General features: G+C 39.5%; 1 protein-coding gene across 1 annotated transcript in view; it reads right to left on the bottom strand.

Moving 5' to 3' along the window:
• The window catches only part of DCX (doublecortin), a 209,896-nt gene extending 186,550 nt beyond the window's left edge, over positions 1-23,346 (bottom strand). The window contains exon 1 of the mRNA XM_060001993.1: positions 23,130-23,346. The gene's annotated coding sequence lies outside the window, so the exon portion shown is untranslated. The remainder of the gene's footprint in view (positions 1-23,129) is intronic.
• Between the last annotated feature and the right edge of the window lie 282 nt (positions 23,347-23,628).

The following is a 23,628-nucleotide window of genomic DNA, read 5'->3' as shown; positions in this document are numbered from 1 at the left end:
CAAGAAGCACATCAAAACATATTCAAACATCACTAATCAGGGAAACACAAATCAAAACCACAGTGAGATATCACCTCACACCTGCCAGAATGGCTGTTATCAAGGGTTTTCTCTGGTGGTCCAGGGAATCTGCCTTCCAATGCAGGGGATTGTGGGTTCGATCCTTGGCCGGGGAATTAAGATCCCACATGCTGTGGGGCAACTAAGCCCACATGCTGCAACTACAGAGCCCACACACTCTGGAGCCTGCATGCCACAACTAGAGAGAAGCCTGCACACCACAACGAAGATGCCATGTGCTGCAACTGACCCGACATACCCAAAAATAAATAAATAAAATACATATATATTTTTTAAAAAAAGAATGGCTATCATCAAAAAGACAGCAAATAACAAGTGTCAGCAAGGATGTGGAGAAAAGGGACTCTTCATGCATTGTTGGTGGGAATGTAAATTAGCGAAGCCACTAAGGAAAACTGTATGGAGGTTCCTCAAAAATTAAAAACAGAAATGCCATAGGATCCAGCAATTCCACTCCTAGGTATTTACACAAAGAAAGTGAAAACACTTATTCAAAAAGATATATGCACCCCTATGTTCATTGCACCATTATTTACAATAGCCAATATATGGAAGCAACCTAAGTGCCCAACAATAGATGGAAGGATAAAGAAAATGTGGTATACACACACACACACACACACACACACTGGAATATTACTCAGCCATAAAAAAGAATGAAATCTTGACATTTATGACAACATGGATGGACCTAGAGGATATTTTGCTAAGTGAAATGTCAGACAGAGAAAGATAAAATACTGTATGACTTCACTTATATGTGGATCTAAAAAAACAAATGAACAAACATAACCAAACAGAAATAGAGTCGTAGATACAGAGACCAAACAGGTGGTTACCAGAGGGGAGGGGGTTGGAAGGAGGAGAGAAATATGTGAGGGAGATTAAGAGGTACAAACTTCCAGGGACTTCTCTGGCAGTCCAGTGGTTAAGACTCTGTGCTTCCGCTGCAGGGGGTGCGGGTTTAATCCCTGGTCAGGGAACTAAGATTCCACATGCCGTGTGGCCAAAAAAAAAAAAAAAAAAAGGCACAAACTTCCAGTTGCACAATAAATGAGTCACAGGTATGAAATACACATTGTTGTACAGTGACAGATGACAATTAGAGTTATCACAGTGATCCTTTTGAAATGTATAGAAATATCAAATCACTGTTGCGTACCAGGAACTAACACAGTGTTGTAGGTCAATTATACTTCAAAAACAAACAAACTCATGGAAAAAGAGATCATATTTGTGACTACCAGAGGTGTGGAATGGAGGGAGGGGGAATTGGATGAAGGCAGTCAAAAGGTACAAATTCCCAGTCATAAGATAAATAAGTACTATGGATATAACGTACAACATGATAAAGATAATTAACACTGTATGTTATGTTATATGTTATATATGAAAGTTAGAGAGTAAATCCTAAGAGTTCTTATCACAAGGAAAAAATTTTTTTTCTATTTCTTTAATATTGTACCTATATGAGATGACAGATGTTCTCTAAACCTATTGTGGTCATCATTTCATGATGTATGTAAGTCAAATCATTATGTTGTACAGCTTAAACTTATACAGTGCTGTGTATCAATTATTTCTCAATAAAACTGGGGGAAAAAAGACAACTGAAGTAGAAAAGTGACATAAGTAGATTTGCATATTAGATCCAATCCTAAAAATGGAAAAAAAACACTTGACATTTAAAAATCCAGTTTTGTACTATATAACAGGGATGATCCATGCATTTGGAAAGGTCATTTGGGCAATCATTAATAGTCATTATTACCTCAGGCCTAGGAATTTTGAAAAAATGTATCCTAAATACATGAAAGAATAGAGCAATCTTGAATAATTTAGAATTACAGTGTCACACCAGAAAACATGAATGTTCAAAAAGAAATGAATAGAAGAAAAAAGAATAATAGAATGAAAGCAGACAGGCATTATTTTCCATTTTTTTTGAGTGGCCTAAAAAGAAAAGCCAAATGCAATTGCTAGTGATGGAAGTAGATAGAAAGATTAAAAACACAGAAGATAATGCTTAGCCAGTAAATAGAAACTTTGAATAAATAAAGTTTAGAGCTGTTTGAATTTCATGTGGTGTAGATCTTTGATATGAACAAATTCACTATATGATATATATGAAAATAAATAAAAGTGATTAGAAAACTGTTTCATTGAGTGCAATACAGTCACTGCAAAAATTGTGTTTTGTGAGTGAAATATGTTATAGAGGTAGTCAAGACTTTGGGGACTTGTCATTGTCTCAGAACATATTTCATTTGAATGTTAAAGGTCATCAATATACAAAAAGAAAGAAGAGTAGAAATTAACTACACCAAATGTGTAAGGATGATTCTTACTGATTAATATGAATACAGAATTTTTTTTTTTTTTTTTTTTTTTTTTTTTTTTTTTTTGCGGTACGCGGGTCTCTCACTGTTGCGGCCTCTCCCATTGCAGAGCACAGGCTCCGGACGCGCAGGCTCAGCGGCCATGGCTCACGGGTCTAGCCGCTCCGCGGCATGTGGGATCTTCCCGGACCGGGGCACGATCCCGTGTCCCCTGCATCGGCAGGCGGACTCTCAACCACTGCGCCACCAGGGAAGCCCGAATACAGAATATTTTAACTTTAAATACTCTTCTATGTTTTCCAACTTTATCTACAAATGAAATGCAGTCCTTTTATAATCAGAAACAAAAAACATTCATTATTAGTTTCTATCCATCTCTGGAGGGAGCATGTGGAAAAGGATTGTGCCAATGCAATGTTGGTGGGAGCATAGTGTAGGGGAACAAAATTTGCCACATGTCTCTTTGGAATGCAGATTATTTCCAAACTGAAAACAATCAAGGCCCAAAAGACTCAGGAAGAAGAGCCTTTGACCTTCCCCTTAACTGCCTAAAGAATGTAGATAGAGAACCTATTTCAGGAAGGGAGATATTACCATAGATAACTATAGTAGAACTAGGTGTGGTAGATAGGGAGGAACCCAGCAAAGTTTGTTTGTTAAAATTCCTCTCTGGGTCCCATTGTTTCTGTAGGGCCCAACAAACATTTGCTTATTTTCCATCTCCCTGTGAATTGCCTTCCTCCCCTCTGAAGTACTAAACCCCACCCCCCAAACATCCTCTTTTGTCTTTAGCTGAAGATGGTATTTAAGGTGAGGGCTTCAGCCTTTTTGGCAAGTTACTCAGTTCTCCTAGGTCTCTCCCGTGTATACATGTTATTAAACTTTTGTTTGATTTTCTCCTGTTGATCTGTCTCAGGTCAATTTAATTCACAGACCAGCCAGAAGAACCTAGAAGTGTAGAGGAAAAATTTTTCCTCCCCAACATAAACTGGTGACCCCATTTTGGAAGGCAATTAGCTGTATCAATGAAGCATTTTAGCTTGAATATCTTCAATCCAGCAATTTCACTTTTCTGTGCAGAGATCTGTATATATAAGGACAATCATTGCAGTGTTATAATATCAGAACTTTGAACAACCCAGTGTGCATACATGGGGTATTGGTTAAATAATTTAAGCTATATATATATTAAGGAATAAAGGGAAGACATTTAAAAGAACAGGTAAATATGTAACTAATGACATGGAAGGCTGTCCATAGTATGTGGTTGAATGACAACAAATTACAGAACAACATACTTGTAACCCTATTCCTTATATGTATACATGTACACACACACATGTATTTGCATATGCATAGAAAAAGTCTAGAAATATAGAAATGAAACTGTTCTGTTAAAACAGTGGTTACTTCTGTAAAGGTGAGGGGAAGAGCGGAGAGAGACTTCACTCTACATATTTGCATATTGCTTAAGATTTTTGTTTTTAATCATAAGCATGTATTATCTTGTTAAAAAAAGGGTTTTATCCTGAAAAAAAAATCATTACACACACACACATAAGCAATCAGATAAATTTTTTCACATTAAAGTGTTAGAAGTCGATTGGAACCATAAAATCTGACCTGAGGGGGCAGACGCAATTTAGCTGAAGGTCTCTAGAGATACAAAATCCTACCACCAAGGAATGAATGAATGAGTGAATGGTATTTTAGATTTGGCACAGTAGAAAGAAGAGAGGAATAGTTTCGGGTGAATTGAGGGCAAGGGGTGTTCCTAGTGTTCCCACATTATATCACAACACATGAGGAGCAACTAGCATATTCTCTCAAATGGTTTAGGGAATCACAGACTATGTTATAAAATTTATCTTCAGGGCTAGTTCCAGGAAACCACTCTAAAGGCTTATGTACTAATTCCAACCAGGTCCGTAAATGATTTCCAGGATAACCAGTAAAGTCTCATAACTTGGCTAAAATTTCCATTGAATTGAACCCAGATATTTGAATTGATAGCCCTATAACCACATGGTTTTTTGACATGTACATTCTTCATGGAACATTATGCTGTGAGTTCCTATTAATTAAATTTAACCCAAACAACACTAATCACCCCACCACCTTCACTCTCCCCCACAAAGGAAGAGAAAATGGAAAAGAAAAAAGATGGTTTTAATTTGCTCAGACATCCTGGTTTTGTTGAAATGATTTTAAATCCTTTGTTTCTTAATTCATACTTTTCCCCCAGTAATTAAAGTATGGCAATAAATAGGATGAAACCTTTTATATTACCTGACAATGACAGGGTCAGGCTCTCAGTCTCATATTCATCAGCCTGAGCTGGGAAGCAGCAGCACGATGGGGGAAACCCATCTGTCTTTATTAAGGCTTGGCACCAAAGGAGCACAGAATAGAGAAAAGCTCATTTAGTAAATGGCAGTTCCCATTCTACAAAGTGACAGAAAATTTACTGCACTGTCAGCAAGAAAAAAAATAATCCACTCAGAGAAAGTTTTTAAGTTAGGGAGATTTAAAGAGAAAGCATTTTAGAGATATTAGAAAGAATAAAAATTTCTTCCTAATAATACATAACAAATTAGAAAAAAAATCTTCTCCAGGTCATTGTTCATGTTGCCTTTCCCTCCTCTAACACCCTTACCTTCTAGACCTATTCCTATCTTTTCCATCATTTAAAGCCAGAAACAAGCCCCAGGTCCACCTGAAGCACTCCCTAATTTCAATCCAATCTGATTTCATCTTCCTGTTGCCAGATTTTCTAATGGGCATAATTTAGCATACCAACAGTTCAGCACTTTACTATGTATCTTCATTCTCTAATTGTTTCACGTACTGGTTTGCTTTGCCCAACTAGGTTTCAAGTTCCTTGTGGACAGAGACTGTCTTAAATACTCTTGGAGCTCCCTTTAGCACTTAGCAGGGGGCTAGGCAAATAATAAGTGTTCAACAAATGCTTGATAATGGAATTTTTTTCTGATCTAAATCCCATTATCCATGGTGACCATCTTTATCGGACAAGAACCTGAAAAAAACTCAATAGTTCAATTTCTTAAATAATTCAGAAGTATTTATCAAAGTAATACACACACAAGGTTAAAACAGAATACAGGAGGGCTTATGATGCAAAGCAACAGACTTCTGCTCCACCATGTCACATCCCGTATTTACGCCCTCCAGGACAACCCCTTCTACTTATTTAGCTGTTTCTTCTTGTAGTTACCTCCTATAATTTGAAAAGATACATGCACCCCAATGATCACTGCAGCACTATTCACAATAGCTAAGACACAGAAGCAACCTAAATGTCCATCGACAGAGGAATGGATAAAGATGTGGTATACATATACAATGGAATATTACTCAGCCATAAAAAAGAATGAATTAATGCCTTTTGTGCAACATGCATGGACCTACAGATTATCACGCTAAGTGAAGTAAGCCAGACAGAGAGACAAATATCAATGAAATTGCTTATATGTAGAATATAAAAAAACCAAAGACTCATAGACATAGAAAACAACCTCATGGTTACCAAAGGGGAAAGGGGGGGAGGGATAAATTAGGAGGTTGAGATTAACAAATACACACTATGATATATAAGGTAGATAACCAACAAGGACCTAGTGTATAGCACAGGGAACTATACTAAATATTTTGTAATAACCTATAAAAGAATCTGAAAAAATACATATATATATACATATATATATATAAAACTGAATCACTGTGCTGTACACCTGAAACTAGCATGACATTGTAAATCAACTCTACTTCAATTAAAAAAAAGAAGTCCAATGTCAATATCATTCTCATTTCTTTGTAGGTTATTGTTTTTCTCTCTGGAAGCTTTGAGGATATCTTTACACTTTGTATTCTGAAATTTCATAAGAATATACTCTGAAAAATTCTCTTGTATTATTTCTTTGATAATTCCCTCTACTTTGTTCTCTCTTGAATTGCTATTAGTCAATGTTGGATCTTCTGTGTTTTCCTTCTATGTGTCATGTTATATTTTCTATCTCATTTTCCTTCTTTTAGTCTTGTGCTACTTTCTTTGATACTTCCTCAACTCTATATTCCAAATCTTCCCTTGAATTTTATCTCAGCAATCTTTTATTTAAATATCTTTAAATAAATTTAAAATATCTTTTAAATAAATATCTTTTATTTCAAGATATCTTTCTTGTCCTCCTTTTATTTATTTTCAAATATCCTGTTATATAAATGCAATGTTTTCTTGAATCTCTCTTAGTATACTAATTAGGGTGTTTTGCCTCTCCTCTTTTTTTCTCTCTCAAGGGTCCTTGATTTTTTTTCTATCTGTTTATCATTCTTTCATGTTGAAAGTTTTCCTTAAATATTTGGTGATCATTGATTTTTTTTTGTTCACATGGAAGAATGCGGCATTAAAAAAAGTGATTGGGAGCTTCATATACATGAATGGGGAGCTAGTCATTTTGTTGGAGGATTTCCTAAATGTAAAAATGTGGAGGCCTTTTCTCTTGGACCTCTCAATCTCTTTAAAGAATAACACTCCAATTTTTTGGAGCTCATGGAGGATATTTCTGACCACAAGGTATTCTGTTCACCAGATTGGGGGGAATAATGGGGGACTCTATTAAAAATGACTTAATTTATTCCCTCCCCCCTTATGCCTTACGACTCACTCATTCTCTTTTTCAAACAGCATTTATGCAGGGAAGGGTGACTTTCTCTTTCACTGTATTGCCCCTCTGCAAGTATTGTAAACTGTGACTTCTATACTACTTTATCAGTTACTACATCTCCATCTGTTTTCCAGCTTTCATCCAACTTTCATCTACTAATGGCTCCCTTCCCATTCTCTTCATCATCATGAATTTATATCTTTTGTATTCTTTTGCTATCTTGGGGTGTAGAGGTAATATATGCATGTAATCTGTCTGCCATCTTTAACTTATTGAAATACATAAAACTTTTTTTTTTTTCCGGCCATGCAGTGCAGCTTGTGGGATCTTAGTTCCCCGACCAGGGATTGAACCTGGCCTTCAGCAGTGAAATCACCGAGTCCTAACCACTGGACCACCAGGGAACTCCCCATAAACCTGTTTTGACTACAGTTTGAGCTCTCACTTTGCTATTTGTTTAATTTCTTCTGGAAGTATAGCACTAAAGAGCATCATACTCATTACTGTGATGATATCCAACTGATTAGTGACAAAAGCCCATTTTACAGGTTACTGAAACATTAGAACAATGAACTTCAATATACTCCCTTCTTAAGCAGAATTTTCTTTCATTTTTTCAGCTTTATTAAGATGTAACTGACATATAACATGTGTCAGTTTAAGGTGTACGATGTGAGATTTTATATATATATATAAATGAGTACCACTATAGGATTAGTTAACACATCCATGACTTTATATAGTTGCTACCTCCCATGGTTACTTTTATTTTTTGTGGTGCGAATTTTAAGATCTACTCTGTTAGCAACTTTTTAAGTATACAGACAGAGTATTGTTAACTACAGTCACCATGCTATACATTACATCTCCAGGACTTATTCATCTTATAACTGGAAGTTTGTACCCTTTGATCCCTTTCACTCACTTCCCTCACCCTCTCGCCACCCAACACGCACTGGCAACTACCATTCTACTCTCTGTTTCTATGACTTCGGGTGTTTTTAGATTCTACTTATAAGTAATATCATCAGCATTTGTCTTTCTCTGTCTGACTTATTTCACTTAGCATAGTGCCCTCAAGGTTCATCTATGCTGTTGCAAATGACAGGGTTTCCTTCTTTATATGGCTGAGTAATATTCCTATATATATTATATACACATACACATTCATCCATCAGGGGATACTTAAGTGTTTCCATGTCTTTGTTATTGTAAATGTTTCAATGAACATGGGAGTACAAATCAAGATAGTAATTTCTTTCCCTTTGGATATATACCCAGAAGTGGAGATTTCTGGATCATATGGTAGTTCTATTTTTATTTTATTTTTTGAGGAACTGCCATACTGTTTTCCATAGTTGTTGCACCAATTTACATTCCCCAAAATAATACACAATGGTTCCGTCTTCTCCACATCATTGCTAGTGCTTAGCTCTTGTCTTTTTGATATTAAACATACTAATAGGTGTGAAGTGATATCTCACTTTGGTTTTGATTTGTATTTCCCTGATGATGAGTGATGTTGAGCACCTTTTCATGTACTTGTTGGCCACGTGTATATCTTCTTTGGAAAAATGTCTATTCTGATCCTTTGCCCATTTTTCAATTGGATGATGATGATGACGATGATGATTTTGCTCTTGAGTTGTATAAGCTCCTTATATATCTTGGATATTAACCCCTTATCCTATTAGATGGCTTGAAAATGTTTTCTCCCATTCCATAGGTTGTCTTTTTATTTTGCTGATCATTTATCTTGCTGTGCAGAGCTTTTTAGTTTGATGTAGTCCCACTTTTTATTTTTTATTTGGTTGCTTGTGCGTTAGGTGTCATATCCAAAAAGTCATTGCCAAGACCAATGTCAAGGAAATTTTTCCCTATGTTTTCTTCTAGGAGTTTTATGTTTTGGGGTCTTACATTTAACTGTTTAATCTATATCGAGTTAATTTTTGTGAGTGGTGTATGATAGGGGTCCAGTTTCATTCTTTTGCATGTGAATATACATTTTCCCCAAACAATTTATTGAAGAAGAATCTGTCTTTTCTCCTTTGAGTATTAATGGCTCCTTCATCAAATATTATTTGACCATATATGTATGGGTTTATTTCTGGGCTCTTGATTCTGCTCCATTGGTCTATGTATCTGTTTTTATGCCAGTATCATACTGTTTTGATTACTATAGCTTTGTAATATAGTTTGAAATCAGGAAGTGTGGTGCCTCCAGCTTTGCTTTTCTTTCTCAAGATTGCTTTGGCTATTCAGGGTCTTTTGTGGTTCCCGATGCATTTTAGGATTGTTTTTTTCTATTTCTCTAAAAAAACAGCAGAATTTCTATGCATAGACCAAGAGTGTCTGATATATTTTTTAAAACAATCAGTTCATTAGGGACCTATCTGTCTATTCCCACAAGGCAGTGGCTCTTAACCTGGGGAGCTTGTTAAAAATACATATTCTCAGGTTTCAGCCCTGCAGAAGGTCTGGGATAGGGCCGAGATTCTGTATTTTGAAAGAGCTCCTTGGGTGACAAAGCACAGCCTGGTTAAGAGCCACTGACCAGTGGAAGGCCAGCGACAGCAAGTCTGGACCATTCCCATTCCCTTTTCCTCCTTATTGCAACCTTTAGTCTTGCTGACTCCAAGAGTGCATGGCAGACGTTAAGGGGGTAGTTGTTGCATGGCTAACCTAGCTTTCCAAACCATGGGGAAAATAAAAATCCACCAAGGAATCAATAAAAAAAATTGACAGATTTAATCTGTGCTGAGTAAACTCATTTGACCAAGGTCATCGGTGTGAGTGATGAAGATCAGAACAGTACTTGGACCAATCACCATATGTAGTCCAAACCAAAGGGTACTATTATCTCATTATAAATCTATAACAATAAGGTAAGAAATTACATTATCACAGTGCTAGGGCTTAGCTCCCAGGCGGGGAAAAACCCCTTCCTGTAAGGAAGAAATAAGCAAACTCTGAATTTGAGCAATGCGTGCTAGGCTTTATTGGATGGAAGGGTTATTTTTAAAAGGGAGAACTAGACTTGTAATCATGACAACCCAACGTTATTGATTCACTGTCTTATTTTTAAGGTCTTGCAAGCCCTTCTAGAACTTTGACATTTTCACCCCCAAGGGAATCAGAAGTGAGCCAGAAAGAGCTGCTGACTTGCAAAAAGTAAGAAGTAGCTCTTAGACATAGCTTTAGTACCAGGGCAGGAGGATGATACAGTGGTTAGGAGCATAGGTTTATATTCAAGCACACCTGGGTTAAGATTTTAGGCTCCCTCACTTACTAGTTGTGTGATCTTGAGCAAACTGACCTCTGTAAAGTTCAGTTTCCCCTTCTGTAGTTTCTAAAGTGAGCCAAGCTCTGTCAAGCTTTGGTGCCTCTGTATAGGCAGCTCCTTCTGCCTTGAATAGCACTCACCTCCTTTAACCCTGACCAACTCTTACTCATCCTTCAGGTCTCAAATCAACATTGCCACTTCCAGGAAGTCACGATTCCCTAGAGTTAGGTAATGCTCTTCTGTGTCTCCTCCCCAAGTATCCTAAGCACATCTTCAATCATAATAAATGTATGGTAATTGGTGGTTTGTTTGGGGTTTTTTTTTGCGGTACGCGGGCCTCTCACTGTTGTGGCCTCTCCCGTCGCAGAGCACAGGCCCTGGACGTGCAGGCTCAGCGGCCATGGCTCACGGGCACAGCCGCTCCGCGGCATGTGGGATCTTCCCGGACCGGGGCACAAACCCGCGTCCCCTGCATCGGCAGGTGGACTCTCAACCACTGCGCCACCCGGGAAGCCCTAATTGGTGGTTTTTAAAAGTTTGTTTCTTCCACACATAAGGAGGCAGTAAGCTAGGGCCCATGGGTTAAATCTGACCCATGACCTCTGTTTGTTTAGACCTCAAGAATGGTTTTGCATTTTTATAGAATTGGTTGAAGAAAGAGGAATTTGCAACAGAGATCTTAAGTGTCCCTCAAAGCCTAAAATATTTACTCTCTGGCCCTTTACAGAAGAAGGTCAGCATTTGCTGACCCCTGCCATAGATCATAAACGATTTGAAGGCAAGGACTATTTTTCATTTCACTGTATGTCCTATTCCTAGCACAATGCCTGGCACATAAAAGCACTCAGATATTCATTGAATGAAGGAAAGAATTAATATTTATAACCAATATTTTTTAAAGTATAATTAACGATAGAATCAAAACACAACTTCATTTTGTCTCCTAATGTGCAAATAAAATATACTTCTTTGGGGTAAAATTTCTCTGACCTTGGATAGAAACTTGGACAAGTCACATGATTTTCCTGTTCATTCCTTCAAGAGTAAACAGTCCTAAAATCACTCGAAGTCACAAAACACAGTCTTGATTCAGTAATCAGAACATATTCAGTCCAAGATATTAATCAAATTCTTTAGGCTTTACTTGGAAATAAGGTCCCCCCTCCCACTCCACACTGAGGCCTGTAGGTGGTGGTTCTCTGCCTTTGGAGAAGTGGGGGATGATAGGTTTTCTTCTTTCTCTCCCCACTTGCCAGCTCCTGTTTGGACCCTCACCAGGGTGGAAGCAGGAACAGGGAAGAGAGGTAAAGGGATCGGTCTTTTCTTCCTTGGTAGAAGAAATGGCTTCCCACTCTCTGGGTCTCTGGCTCTTCTCTGGGTTCTTTAAATGTTCCCACCACGGAGGACCCCTCTCCTGCAATTTGGGAGACCTGGGTTTATAATTTATATTCAGGTTGGTAGTTTACAACTCTTTCCTCCACCCCTAGGAATCCAACAGTTATCTCCAGCTTTTTTTTTTCTGGGGTCTCTACACCCCTCCAGGTGGCTCTATTGGACAGGGTCTAGTGTGACCCCACCTTGGCTCTTTCTCTTGCATGACACCCTTTTGATTGATTCGCAGGAAACCCTCAAACATCCCTTGCCTGATAAATTCTGGGAATGCTGGCCAATCCCAAAACAGTCAACCCTGTCTTCCTGCCAAGGGTCACGTTAAGCTTTCTCAGAATGAAGTGCAGCTCCAGTTCTCTGCTCCTACTGCAGAGAACAAATGTCAAGCTCTCTGATGGTCTGGTGAAACCCCGCTCACTAGGGTTGGGGTGAAGGAGGTAATACCTCCACTATTCCAACACTCCTGTAGAGGTGGAATGGAGTCTTAGCCTGGCAACAGATCTCTACAAAGAAATGTTTGCACAAGTTTTCCCCCCACTCTCCTCCACAACCTGACTTCTTTTTATTTCTTGGAACCTGTTCTGGAGCATTTCCTTTGCAAATTCTGTACGTCATGATCTGGCTTTGGAATTTCCCATCTACTGTAGGGCATCTATTATGTCTTCCTGGAAACTTGCATTTTAATATCATGTTACCTAAGGCTTCTTTTTCCTAATTAGGTTGGAAACATTAGACTACCCCTAATGAAATCTCCAGTTATATTCAAGTAGCCTCATTCTCTTTGGACATTTAAAAAATTGAGATGGCAGCATTAACATTTATTGAGCATCTACCATGTAGTGCAGGCTTTAGAGATGTTTTCCTGTATAATCCTCATGAAGAGAGTTTTTCCCTCTTTTACAGACGATAAAACTGAGAAATTAGACTTTCTCAAGGTAACCTAGAAAATATAGATCAAAGCTGAGGCTGAAACCTAGGTCTATCTGACTTCAAAATCCATGGTCTTTTTGTTACAACGTGACCTTCCAACTTTTTCACCAAAATATCCCAAATGGCAGAATAGAGTGAACACGTATCCCTGGAGAAGTCTGGGTAGCCCAAAGAGACACCACCACAAGTGCAACATTTCTCTGAAGTCTCATGCTTGATTGTAAAAGTGCATACAAAATTTGCATTTTATTCTACTATATGTTTATTGTCATATAAACTATCTTGAAAATGATCACTCAAATTACCTACGTTCTCCCTGAGATCCTCTAGAAAGATGCATTATGTTTACCCTGTAGTTTCATGAATCTTGAGCATACTACTCCAGTTTGAGAGACCCCAGCATACTCCACAGGGTATTAGACTATGCTGGTGAGGTATTAACAATTTCAAGGAGAGTCTCAACCCACTGTAACCACTAGAATGAGGGAAATGAAAAGTTAAAAGATGCAAGATTTGGGGGCTTCCCTGGTGGCGCAGTGGTTGAGAGTCTGCCTGCCGATGCAGGGGACACGGGTTCATGCCCTGGTCCGGGATGATCCCACATGCCGCAGAGTGGCTGGGCCCGTGAGCCATGGCCACTGAGCCTGCGCATCCGGAGCCTGTGCTCCGCAATGGTAGAGACAACAGTGAGAGGCCCACATACCACAAAAAAAAAAAAAAAAAAGAAAGATGCAAGATTTGTTAAAGAAAATTTGGGAGAAAGGAAAAAGCACTGCAGTAATATCTGAAAGATTGGCATAATACATTATTATGCTATTATTATTATATACTATTATTAATAATACGGAATTATTAATTTCATACTAAAAATTGTTGATGACCATGAGTTTTTGGATGAACAATGCACTAATAATGTTGTAATATTGGACAAGTGACATGAGGGCGTTCAGCTGTTCTTTTTTTTTTTTTTTTTTTTTTTTGCGGTATGCGGGCCTCTCACTGTTGTGGCCTCTCCCACTGTGGAGCACAGGCTCCGGACGCGCAGGCTCAGCGGCCATGGCTCACGGACCCAGCCGCTCCGCGGCACGTGGGATCTTCCCGGACCGGGGCATGAAGCCGTGTCCCCTGCATCGGCAGGAGGACTCCCAACCACTGCGCCACCAGGGAAGCCTTGTTCAGCTGTTCTTAACCTGGAGGCCATGGAGCATGGAAATTATATGCCTATTTCTGAGGAAGAAGACAATCCATAGCTTTCATTAAGTTCTCAGAGGAATCCAAGACGTACCAGAGGTGAAGAACTACTGCTACAGAGAAAAGAGCAGAGACTTTGGGATCACACTGCCTTGTTTTCAAATACTGGCTCCAAGCGTACTAAACTACATGACATGCTTCATCTCTGAGCCTCTGTTTCCTTATTTGTAGAATGAGAATAATAATATACAAGTCACAGCGTTGTTGTGAGGATTAAATGAGATTCTCTACATTAAATGCTTGACACAGAGTAGGCACTCAAGAAATGTTAATCTCCTTCCTCTTGCCACAATATATAAAACACAGTAATGGCAGTTAAACTACAGTTGGATGAATCATTTTTAATGGCACATGTACCCTGGATAGACATGCCTTCTTCAAAGATATTCTACCTAAAGCTTAGACCCCCAACCAGAAACTCAGACCTAGATTCCAATACTGATGTTAAATCTCCACAAAAAATTCAAAATAAAAGTATTCAGTTGGCGCCTACAAAAAAGTTTCCCCAACATATGCACACATTCTGTTTATAAAGATGGAATTATTTAAATACCACTATATCCTGGCATGTTTGGTTTCAATTCTATGCATATATTACTATAAACCTAAGATGAAAAACCTCTTGAATTGAGCAGGAGATCTGATCCCCCTAAATGTCATATGAAGAGGCTTTTACAAAAACAGGGAGTCTTCACTAGTCCTACAGATTCATGAAGAAGACTCGAAGGGGTTAAAGTGGAAGGCTTATACAAACTTTGCTTCTCAGCTTCTCTCTTACCTCCTCCCTCTCGGCTCCACACCGCTACAAGGCAGAGCTGAATCACTACCTTTCCCGCACGCTCTAAACTGTTGCCTGCGAAAGAGGAACTGGGGACTTCACTATTCAGGCTGCTTCCATTCAAGTGTTCCGGATGGTATATACACATCCAAACAGACACTTCTCTCTTTGGAGTTTATAAGAAGCAGGCATCTGAAACTGCACTCTGAAGCTGTAAGTGGCAACTGGAATTTTAAGTAACTGATAGAGGGTGCTTTTCTGTTTTACGCTGGAAAGGTCTGACTCTTCAGGAAGATGAAAGAGAAAGCATATTTGCATGAACATAGTCCTGCTTCTGTGGCAAAACAAGGCTTTCTTTCTATTTTCCAGATATTCCAGAGATGTTCCTGAACAACTTGCCTGTCGATGCATGCTTCAAAAGGGATGCTTAAATGGCTAATCCCATTCATCCTGTGAGCCAGGAAAGGTAAGAGAGATTTGGAAATATTATGATGTTATTTACGGTGAAATGAGCGGCATTTTATTTATCGGCAGGTGTGACAAATAGGCACCATCTGCCGCAGAAGATACAGCAACTCCCACTTGAGAAGCTTGTTACTTAATGGCTCCAGCCATTGAAGAAGCACTTGCGCTGGAATTGTTTTTTCACAGGCTGATGTGGAACTAGATACTCTAACAGCTTCCACCTCCCTTAGTTTTCTCTCCCTCACACGGGGCAGATAAATACGAACAGAATATGTTAACTCCTCAAAGCTGTTGCAATTGATAGTTTTGACTGTCTCTTCTGAGTCGTTTCTCTGATCACTTTTCTTAGCTATGTGGTGGGATTTCAGCTCTGAAATTATATAGGCAGGTGTCATTCAGAAAAACGTAAAATTACCAGTGAATTGTTTTCAGAACTTTGTCATGTTAAAGTAAAAGTAACTATGGCAAGCTCCTTGAGAATCAGGTTACATTTATCTCTATCCCCAGCACTTTTTCTCTTATTAGAAACAAGTTTCACCCTAGGAATCCCTCTCAGCGTTGATGGATGGAGAAAGCTCCACATTCCCATCTCATTTTAAGGAGCAAAATTCATGGTCTGGGTGTGTATGTTGTTTTGCTTCTGCGAGGTTATATATACTATGCTGACGTTGAACATTACGGGAGACTTGGGATTTCAGTGTTCATACCAAAAACTCAAGAAGTTTTTTTTTTTTTGTTTTTTTTACCAAGAGTTTTATTTACCAAGTTAAGGACAAAACATGCAATCAGAAAATCAGAGGTGCATTCACATTGCTTGTGGGTGTTTTGATTTACATTACAAGTAAACCGGATGTTCAGGCTAATGTTGGACATTGGCCAATTATTATTAAGTTAATCTCTTTCCATTTTCCCTTCCCCCAAACTTCCCTCCCCCTTTCCTTTCTTCGTCGCTTTCCCAATGTTTTCCTGCTTCCGTATCTTCACCTCTATCCCTTAACCACTCATTTCCTCCCACCTCTTATCCACTTCCCACACTCCTCATCACCTTCTCACATTTCCTTCCTTCCCTCGTCCCCTCTTCCCTCTATCTTCCTTTTTTCCTAATTCCTTACCCTTTTTCCTATCCCGCACTCTCCTCCTCGTCCCTCAACAGCTTTCCATCACTTTTACGAAGACTAGAGACTGATTTTCATTTTATTAGCTTTCCAGAAAGAACTGCAGGATACTAAAATCCTACAAGGGTCTTTCCACAAAAACCAGATTCTTTAGAATTAATAGAATTTTGATTTCTTTTGAAATTGCATGGTTGTTTTTCTTTCCAAATGGTCCAGAGCTTTTAATGGAGCAATCACATTATCTGTGCAACTAAGTAGCTAGTTAGCAAAGAGAGCTATGGCAATCCTGTTCCGAAAGCTTTTATGAGAAGTTGTCACAGATGCAGGAGCAGATTAACAAAGAGGACTCCCCAGTATCTAACTTTTCGTTTACTCATTTCAAAGTCCTTAAGATTTAAGGAATTAAATTGATAGACCTGTCTGCATTGAACAGGATGTTTGGTGTTCTGCAGACTGCAGAGGTTTTAAGAAATACACGGCTAGTTAGTTTTCCAAACCCTCAAATGAAATGTTTAAAGAAGTTGACAACTGTACGTGAGATCATTGTTCTCTAAAGCTTCTCCAAGCTTCATAGAATTCTAATATATATTTAATAAGTATTTAGACCTTAAGGAAGATTAAGGGTCGATTGTGTAGGAGGCAGTATTATTGTTACTGAAAAGCATTTATAGACACAATTGAACTTTCTAAAACTTAAGGCTGTAAACCCATTCCATGTAGTTTTCCTTTAAAATCATGCAACTGAAATAGTAATTCAAGAGCAAAGTTTCTAACGAAGTGACTATTCCTTTTTTTAAAAAAATTTTTTGGCTGTGCTGTGCAACTTGTGGGATCTTAGTTCCCCCACCAGGGATTGAACCCGGGCCCACAGCAGTGAGAGCACTGAGTCCTAACCACTGGACCACCAGGGAATTCCCACAAAGTGATTATTCCTTAATTCCAGAAGATAATCAGGAATTTAGTCTCGTTTGCACAATAAGAGATAGGGGAGTGGGGGAAGGGAATAAAAATAAAAGGGAGTTTCAGGTGCTTCCCCAAGCTATATTAGCTATCAGAACAGAGATAACACTGTGCTTCTCTCTAAATTGTCGGTGCTAAGTACATTTCTTCAGTCATACCCATGCATTTGTTCAACAATTATTGAGCAGCTATTGCGAGCACAGTTGTATAAGGGACAGAAGGTTGAAAAAGATCCTCAAGGGGTTTATAAATTACAATTTGGGGGAAAATACAGCAAATAGATACTTACAGTATTAGGTGAATGTAATTTCTCTAGGAGAGAGAGAAAGCCTGTGGGAGTTAGGATTTGGATGAGAAATCAAGGTCAGTTTCATGAGCGGAACTATGAAGAATGCTAGCATTTCCCCAAGCAGAGATATGCAAAGATGGAAGAAACTGATCAAACAAAAACATGGAGGCGGGGAAGTAGGTGACAGTGAGCATTACAGCTTGATTGGAAAGGAGGGTAGTGGAAGGAATTGAAGTCAGCCAGGCTAGGACATTGACAGCCTTGAACGCCAAGCTAAGGAGAATGGAGTAAAGTCCAAAGACAGTTAAGGACTCTCAAAGGCAATATGGGCTACCAAATCTTTATTCCTTTTTCATCCTGTAAGATTAATTATAAATAAATCATATAGTAATGGACTGTAGAGTAAAAAGAGCAAATCGAAGATGACATATAGCTTGACAATTTTTTTATAAAGTTCAAAACAAAAATAAACAACATAGTGTTTAGGCACAGGTGTGTGTGTGTAAATAAAAGCAAGGTAATGACTAACAAAATTCAGAATACTGATAATTTCTGGGGAGGTGTGGGATGAGATAGGGAGGAGCATAGGTAGATGTCATGTAAATTATTAGTTATTCTCAATCTTACAGTTGGTAGGTGTTTGTTTACAGGTGTTTGTCCATGGGTGTTACTGAGTAAACAAATAAAAGGGACCCTGGATGCACCGATGATGACAATGTGCCTAACCAAGAAGCCTGACTTGCCCAAATCTGTGTATCTGGAGGTCCGCAGGAGACTAAAAAGATACTATACTACTGTTGAGGCTTTTCACACTTGGATTGCACTAGCAGTGAGTGTTTATTTTCCTTCGACTTGTCTTCTGGAGGCCAGGTGAAAAAGTAATGCCTCTATGTGGGTGGCCCGGGACTGTCAGAGTCCTGACTCTGCCACGCTCTGTTCTATTTGTAGAGTGGTGCTTCTCAGCCCAGGTCACATATCGAAATCACCTGTGGAACTTTAGGCACTACAGCTGTTCGTGCCCCACACAAACCTACTGAATCAGAACCTCTGAAGGAAGAACCCAGGTATACATATGTTCAAAAGGTTTCGTAAGTGATCCTGAGGGCAACAGGGACTGGGAACCATTCCTTGCAGAGTGTACTTAGAAACTCTAAATGGGTAGCTTGTCACAAATGTAGACTTCAGGGTCCTATCCCGAGAGATTCTGATCTAGGAAGCACAGAGAAAGGCCCAGAAACCTGCATTTGTAATACAAATATTCCAGGGACTTCCTTCAGAAACATTGCCCCAAGGGTTCCAAAACCCTAGGGCCTCAGGGTGATTACTCTGTGTATTCGGTTCCTAGGACTGCCATAAACAGAGTACCACAAACTGGGTGGCTTAAGACAGAAATTTATTCTCTTAGGTCTGGAGGCTAGAAGTCTGAAATCAAGGCATCAGCTTGGTCATGCTCCCTTTGCAATCTGTAGGGTAAAATCCTTCCTCGGTTCTTCTAGCTTCTGGTGTTTACTGGCAATCCTTGGCATTCCCTGGTTTGTAGGTCCATCCCTCCAATCTCTGTCTCTGTCTTCCCCCTGAACGTCCCTGTCTTCTCTTCTTATAAGGACACCAGTCATATTGGATTAGGGCCAACCTAATGACCTCATTTTAACTTGATTACATCTGCAAAGACCCTTTTTTCAAATAAGGTCACAACACATTCACAGGTACTGGGTGTTAGGACTTCAACGTATCTTTTGGGGGGACATAATTCAACCTGTGGCACTCTTTTAATAGTTTTTTAAAGTAGGGTCCCCAAACAACCAATAAGATTAGCTATGTTCTTTAGCTGGGATATCGATAGAGAAACTGATAGTTAACTCTCAAAGCTCTACATGCAAAGAATCACATGAAAATCTTGTGCTTAGAATGCATATTCCTGGGCCTTGATCCAAGATATTAGAACTCAGTAGGCCTGGGGAAGGGCCTAGGAGTCTACATTTTAAATCAGGTAGGGGGTTCATGCATCACACTCTTGAGAAAAACTGGATTTGGGAGGACAAGCAAGGCTAAGAATAGAGTGGTCTGGGGAGAAGGAGCTTCCAAGAGTAGACCCTGCAACCGGCATTTGTAACAAGCTACTCAGGAGAACCATTGCCTTTGGGGCTGGTGTTTCTAGGGAACAAAAGGGTACCTACGTGATTATCTTTTCCACTTGTTAGTGAATCAGAAATCAAAATAGATGTACCTTTAAGTATTGCAAAAATGTTTCCTAGACCATAGCTCCAAAGACAGTAGAAAGAGAGCCTGTCTCTTTGTTTGCTTTTGTTTCTTGAGAACCACATGGGTGGTAGGGGAATTAGGTAGGCAGGCTAAGGCTCATGCAGATTACAGAAAGTATAGTACCACAGGTTAGTGAACATAAACTTTAAGCTGAAATGCTCCCAGGCTGGGCACACAATTCAAGATTATAGGAAGAGTAATGTAATTGTTGGAGCTGTTTCTATTAACTCTCCTTGGGCATGTTAACAAGTGACAGAACTGGGCTACATTGTCAGCTCTCTGACACTACTGCACATAGACGTCTGACAGGTGATGGTGGTTTATGTTGTTTTTATAGTCACCCATATTCAAAATTCATGTTCTGAAAAACAAGCTAAATCATTTTGGAAGCCTTCAACAGTAAATAGTTGACCCTATTTACACACTTGAATATTTTTGCGAATAAAGACAAGGTTCTGGGGCTTCCCTGGTGGCGCAGTGGTTGAGAGTCCGCCTGCCGATGCAGGGGACACGGGTTCGTGCCCCAGTCTGGGAAGATCCCACATGCCGCGGAACGGCTGGGCCCGTGAGCCATGGCTGCTGAGCCTGCGCGTCTGGAGCCTGTGCTCCGCAACGGGAGAGGCCACAACAGTAAGAGGCCCGCGTACCACAAAAAAAAAAAGACAAGGTTCTGTCTTTACCAATAATGAATGATGCAGTTATTTGTTCAGAACAAACACACCCTTTCAATTACTTCTGATCTACAAATACTGAGGGAAAAAACTGTATTCTCACCCCACAGACTTAAATGAGAGAGACAGAACACAAAAACAAAATTGGGGGAAGCCTACATTCCTGAAAATTCCATGATTTGTTAAAGCGACCCATGGCACTGCGACCTGGGGTTTGAAGAAATGAATCCTTAGATTTAGGCCTTTATTTCAGTGCTAGGCTTTCCTGCTTAAACTAGGGCAGTGGTTCTCAGTACTGACTTTACAGTCACTTGTGGAGCTTTTTAAAAATACCAGTGGTTGGACCCCACCCCAGACCGATAAAATATGACTCTCTAGAGTGGTGATCAGGCCCCCTACTGTGGAGATTATGATTCAGAAAGTCCAGATGGGGGCCCAGGGTCTGTATTTTAATAAGTACTTCAGGTAAATTTTATGACCAGTTAGTCTGGGAAACACTGTCTTAACCTAACCTAGTTATTAGCTGCTGTTCTCTGATCTGAATTTTTCTTTAACCTTGTAATCGGTATTTACCACTCAGGAAAAAAAGCATTCAAAATGATAAAAATTCAGGGTATCATTTTAAGACTAATTTTCCCATAGCAAAACATTTTGCAACATATCAGTTAATTTTTATTTCAAAACAAATTGCCATCTGTTTTTCTTAGACACCCGAACCTTTTATTGTTGTTTTTGATTTTCAGGAAAATAAATCTGTTGAAGAATTTTAAGAGTCAAATCTTCTGAGCCTAGATCTACTGCTGTCTGCATCTCTGAGACCTCAATCTGAGAATTACCAGGTCTGACAACACTTTCCCTCCAGCCTACAGTGAGGGATGTCAACAGAACTGTAGAAAAGTCACATCCTCTAGACTTCCAACCCTCAAGCTGTGGCAGCTGGAAAGAAACCTTACAAGTGTCATCCCTATGCGGGATTCAGAAAGACAAGAAGGGTAAAAACTCAGACATGCTGAGCCTGAAATATACAAAAGCTTTTAGAAAGTCTCCCCACAGAAGAATCCAATTAAATTCACATAATTAATGCACACATTTAGATGAGCTGTAGATAAAATAGAGCTCTTTCTCCCTCTACCAAAAGACAGGAAAAGTCCGATTTAATACTCATTCTTGTCTCCATACCAGTATTATAAAGCAGTTTCACCATATTTATTTTAATCAGTATATGAGTAGGACTGTGGAAAGTAAAAGATTTTATTTATATTTTTTAAAAAATGATTAAGAAGTTCTGATAGAAACTATTTGGGAGAGGGATGCTTGTGCACTGCTGACTTGGCTCTGGTTGTGATTGCTTTGTGTATGAGATCGTTAGAACACCTCCAGCATATTCAGAGACAGCCTAAGTGACTGTGGAATGCCTCAAGGGCAATAGAAATCAAATAGAAATAGGTACCAACTCAAGTCTTAAGTGATGACGGAGGTGCATTTCAAGTACCATGGGAATCTCACTGGGTGGGCCCATTTCCCCACCCTGGCAACAGAGGTTGACACTACTTCAGAGAAGTATTCCAACCTGTATATGTATGTGGGCTTATTCCTGAGCCTCCTGGCCATTCTCCTCATCCTGCTCTTCACAATGCTCCTTCGGCTCAAACATGTCATCTCACCCATCACCTCCGAGAGCACAGAAAGTGTTCCTCAATTTACAGACATAGAGATGCAGAGTCGAATCCCCACTCCTTAAAGTCAGGAAGAAAGTGAGCTTTAAAGGATCTCAGTGAACCCTTGTATGTTGATGTCCAGGAAAGCTGACTTTGTTGCATGTAGCTTCCCATGTAGGGAATCAACAAGTTGTTCACTTAACAAGTTGTTCATGTTTTCTCTGTGTTATTCTTTATCTTGACTCTGCTTGTGGGATATCTAAGAGGTTTGACTCATTCCTTGCCAGGAATATAGGAAATGGCAGCTGGTTGGGAGGGAGGTTTCCATGGTAACCAAAGAGCGCCTGGGCCTTGAGCAAACCTCAGACTGCAGAAATTCACATGCAGCTGTTGTAAAAAACACATGACCCTGGAGGCTCCAAGAACAAGGAAAATTTGCCTTTGAAAGGGCTAATTGTTCAAAGAGGGTATCCCAAGAAAGGAACAAGTTTTAATGTAGCAGTTGGACCCTAAAGAATCACCTCTGCTTACATGAAGTTAAATCATGTTGGAGGTTAATGGAAGGGACCACGAGCCCTTTCCCAAAGGAGCAGTGATTTTATCATCTGTGGCCATCGGGTTTGTCCCAAATGAAAGAAGAGTTCTTAAAAGAAACTGTTTCAATTTAAAGAGCAAGTTTACAAAAAGAAGTTTCTAGTCAACAACCTCATCTAGAGAGGGAAAATGTGCATTTTATATCTGTGTTATTACTATTACTGGACTTTTAAAAACTCAGATAATGGCCAATGTATTACAAAAATCTGGAACAATGAGCTCCCCCCAGACCAAGGGAAAATTAAGTCAAAATGTGCTTATGATAATGAACCTTATATTATACGTGCAGCTTCTTTGCCTTTTTCTCCTTACCCATCATGCTCCAGGATTGAGTTGCACTCAAATATAAGCTTTGTTTAAAGATGGCCTCGGCAGGGCTTACCTGGTGGTGCAGTGGTTGAGAGTCCGCCTGCCGATGCAGGGGACACGGGTTCGTGCCCCGGTCCGGGAAGATCCCACATGCCGCGGAGCAGCTGGGCCCGTGAGCCATGGCCACTGAGCCTGCACGTCTGGAGCCTGTGCTCCGCAACGGGAGAGGCTACAACAGTGAGAGGACTGCGTACTGCAAAAAAAAAAAAAAAGAAAGAAAAAAAAAGAAAAAGATGGCCTCAGCAAAGAAGACTCAACTGTACTTCAAAGCAGAAGTGAAATAATCTTGGTATTCTGTCGTTGAATGATTGTGCCTTTGGGCAAAACACTCAAGCCTCTAGGTAGCAGGTTTATCTCTCTGAAAAATGATCTGAGGGCTATTTAGTCATCACTGGACTCCTTTTAGATTTGAGTGTAAGAAAAACAAAGAGAGACAAAGGAGGAAAGGACTAAACAACACCCTCCAACAAATCCTTGTTGAGATCAGTGTCCTCAAATGTCACATTTGTCTT

Source organism: Delphinus delphis, chromosome X (genome assembly GCF_949987515.2).
Source record: "Delphinus delphis chromosome X, mDelDel1.2, whole genome shotgun sequence".
In the NCBI taxonomy this organism is placed as follows: Eukaryota; Metazoa; Chordata; class Mammalia; order Artiodactyla; family Delphinidae; genus Delphinus; species Delphinus delphis.
Note: the sequence above shows the minus strand (reverse complement) of the source record. Positions and strands in the feature narration are given on the sequence as shown.